Below are 4357 nucleotides of genomic sequence, written 5' to 3' on the forward strand. Positions count from 1 at the left end.
AATATCAATCTTCTGATTAGCAATGTAGAATACCTACTCTCTAGGGTGTTGAGAAAGATTTTCAACTTGAATAATAGAAGGAAAATTTAATCAGAATCCTAGTTGAGAAAAATGTTTAACATGTTACATTTTTAAAGAATGTAGAGTTTATTTTTGCGAAGCCAAAACAACATTACCTATACAATTTCATGTGTCCTGAATCCCCAATGACATTAATCCTGCAGGATATTGACAGATGCAAATTAAATATGTATACATACTGTCCTATCTATTGCATGATAGATGCAAGCATGATAAATGATTTTCTCCAACAATGCTCAGCTCCATGACTGGAAAAGTGGAAAACTGCAAGACTTGGCTTTGGGAATTTAGGATGGGTTTGGTGGAAGGTAAAATGTGGCCTTGAAAGTATAGTTTAAGTGATAAAGAAAGGAGATGAAGTTAGTTAGGGTTGGAAGGCAGGTCAAAGTAGGGATGGGCCTTGAAATTGTAAGTTATCTTTTGATTATCTAAAATGAATGACGTAATTACCAGGACAGAATTTGAAAATAGTGAGTAATGACCAAATATTTAGCAAACTGAGCTACTCAAACAAAGTGTTAGAATAACACATGAGTTTAGCAGGAGATAAATGATAAAAAGGACAATATGAAATCCACATTATCTGATAGAAACATTTTTGTTAAATTTTCCATCCTTTTTTTTTTCTTTTCTTTTCTTCTTTTTTTTTAAAATAGGACAGTCTTTTCCACATTTTCAGCTCATTGCTTCCTGGACTCAACACTGTCAGTCAATGGGCTCCACCTTAAAATTTGTTCAGCATTAAGGATCCTAAATGAAGGACTGGGCAGTGTGGTTCTAGGAAAGCATGAAACTAGACAGGGAAGAGTAAAAATTCAAACTAAGCCAATCATAAAAGAGACTCTTCTCTTGGTCAAACTCATTATGATTTACTGTGCATCTATTAGTGAGGGAAGAACTGTAAGCCATTATCCAGCCTCTAGTTACAGTCTTATATTTTATTATATGTAAACAGAGATATTAAAACTGAGTTTATATTCTATACTGCATTTCCCAAAAATAAGTCTGCAAAAGTTTACTGTGACTTGAGATAAATGTCTCTCTATTCTGTAAGAGCAAGTAATAAAATCTGTCAGGTTCTACATTTGTGAAACAAGTAAATTACAGTAGGATCGCTGAGGTCCTTTATTTTTATTTTTTAAAAGACCGAGTCTCACCTATTGCCCAGGCTGGAGTGTGGTGGTGCAATCATAGCTCACTGCAGCCTCAAACTCCTGAACTCAAGCCATCCTCCCACCTCAGCCTCTGGAGTAGCTGGAACTACAGGTTCACGCCACTGTGCTCAGCTAATTAAAAAGGTGTGTGTGTGTGTGTTTTGGTAGGGATGGGGTCTTGCTATATTGTCCAGGCTAGTCTCAAATTCCTGGCCTTAAGCAATTCTCCCACCTCAGCATCCCAAAGTGCTGGGATTACAGGCATGTACCCAGCCTTCGAGGTCCTTTTCTGTCAAGAATTCTAAGATAATTTTGTAGCGCTGGCTTAAGTGCACTCCCAGGGTTCATGTGAGGAGTCAGTGCTGAGTCAGGATCTTTTTTTCCCTGTAAGCTAACACATCTGCTTCAACATTAACCTTTCCTGTCAAGACAACTCAAGGAATGGCTTTTTACAGTGCCACCCCAGAAAGAGAGACCTCATTTTATTTTCAACAGTCTTTGCCACACTTGCTTTGTCAGAAGTTTTGCTGATTCAGTATATGCTACAGTTTGTTGAGGTCTTTATTTTTCCCTCACAGAAATAATCCACAGATTATTATGTGACCTTACTGAGGCCTGTGCCGTCTTGAAAATATTCAAAGGGACATGAACTTCAAACAAAATGTATTCCATTGTCTATAGGCATTTCTATTAATTACTGAACATTTGTATTGCTAATTTACTAGATTTGTTCTCAAAGGACAATTTTTGCAGGTTGGCTGATTGTGCTAAGCACAGAAACCAAAATTCCTAAATAAAGGAGATCAACTGTTCTGAATTCCTCATTTTTTTAACTCAAGATAAAATTATCAAGCAGTCGGTTTAAGTAACATATAAATATAGCGGATTAGGCGAGATTTTAGAAATTTCTGGAAATATTTTGGGTTGTAACACTTGGGGGAGTGGTACTGCCATCTGGTGGATAAGAGACCAGGGATGCTGCAAAATATTTTACAATACACAGAACAGCCTCCCCAACCACCACTCCAACAAAGAAGTTTCCAATACAAAATGTCAATCGTGCCACTGTTGAGAAACTCACATCTCATATAAGAATAAACTAAGTATCATTAAAATTATTTCTTTATAATCCTTGTAATATTTTCATCTATTGAGGCCTCAAAATAAGTTATTCTTACCTTCTATTTCAAATACTCCAAACATTTGTGCAATATAACTTTTAATCGAGGTGGGGATATTTCTTCCTAGTTTTTTTATATTAAGTTAAAGGATAAACTCATCCAAAGGCATTGTGTCTTGCGTTTGATTGTGTCCAAAGAGGGGTTTGGAGGAGATACTAAAATATTTCCACCAACTTATGATAAGAATTTCATTTCAAGACAGTGATTTTTTTTTCTTTTTGATGGAGCCTCACTCTGTCACCAGGATGGAGTGCAGTGGTGGGATCTCAGCTCACTGCAACCTCTGCCTCCCGGGTTCAAGTGATTCTCCTGCCTCAGCCTCCCGAGTAGCTGGGACTACAGGTGTGTGTCACCACACCCAGCTAAATTTTGTATTTTTAGTAGAGACGGGTTTCACCATGTTGAACAGGATGGTCTCGATCTCTTGACCTTGTGATCTGCCCGTCTCGGCCTCCCAAAATGCTGGGATTACAGGTATGAGCCACCACACCCGGTCAAGACAGTGATTTTAGCACAAGATTTCAACTCTTTTGCTTTGAAATTTCCGTGAATATAACTCAGTAAATCAAAACGAGAAGATAATTTATTTTAGCACTAGTAATAGGCAGTTACTATTGCTTGGCTAGACACTTTCAGGTTGATGCAATGTGAATACACTGAGAATGAAGGAAGTATCCACCAGCCAGAGAGTCAACACAGATAAACACGTGGGAAGACAGTAGGAAGGATCACGCTTGCAGAGATCTGCACCAGGTAAGGATTGGCAATAGGAAGCATGGAACAGTTCAATTGCAATTGCATCAGTGCCCCGCATGCTTGAGAAATTCTTACCCTAGGTTTTTGCTTTCATTGTTTTCTTGGCATGAACTACTGTACTAGTCAATGTAATGCTGACTATCTGTTGTAACCAACCCCTAAATCTCAACAATCTCTATATCTTAATACCTCATGGTGGTCTGTGGCAGTTCAGATTTTTTTTTTCTTTTGCTTGTTTCTTTAAGTTACTACAGTAGAGGATGCCCACTTTCCTTCCCCATGGCCCTCCCATCTTCAAAAACAGACACAGAGCAACAAGTCTTCATGTTTCAGATCTCTCTGACTTCCCCTTCTGCCACCATGCTAAGAAAGCTCTCTGCATTTAAGGGATCCGATGATTACATCAGGCCCCACACAGATAATCTTTCTTTCCTAATGTCAAAGATGTCATGAAACATAACAGAGACAACGGAGCAATATTGTGTCATATTCTTAGTGTCCAGAGATTAGACAGGCAGATCTTTACTGGGCCATTTTGGAAATTCTGCCTCTCACAGCGCCAAATATAAATAAGAATATTTGTTGGTAATGTTTTTATGAAGATTGCATAAAATAATCAATATATGTTCACAACCCAATTATAATGTGTATTCTTAGTCTTATAAATAATGATAATATTGCCATTATCATACTATGCTTCCAAAATTACTATAGCTGTAGAATTTTTATGTGGCTCAAGTTTACTGTTTCAGTTTCTTTTATAGAACTGTTGGATATAAATCCTTTGCTTAACACACTTTCACTGAGATTATTATTAGCAATTTTTTAGCTTTGGGAACATACTCTTAGAATACTGAAATGATGTAAGCATTTCTTCATCAGCTCCCAACATATAGCACATTGACATGTTCTTGTTGAAAAATGCTTCACTGAAGCCCTGAGTCTGAGTGTCATTAGTATGGATGAACTCAGTTTTATAAAATCAAGTCTTATTTAAGGCACAGGCCTTATATACAATGATAATGGCACAGTCTTTGGCAATTTGGCTCATTGCAAGAAACACTTACTCAACTACTAATATATGTAAAGTGAAGTACAGTTTTCAATGTATTGACTTGTATCAACTCATCTGTGACTTATAAAAATCAAATGACTCAGTAGGATCAGTACTAATGTCTCTTTTTT

This window comes from Mandrillus leucophaeus, unplaced genomic scaffold, assembly GCF_000951045.1.
Source record: "Mandrillus leucophaeus isolate KB7577 unplaced genomic scaffold, Mleu.le_1.0 Scaffold1, whole genome shotgun sequence".
Taxonomy (NCBI): domain Eukaryota; kingdom Metazoa; phylum Chordata; class Mammalia; order Primates; family Cercopithecidae; genus Mandrillus; species Mandrillus leucophaeus.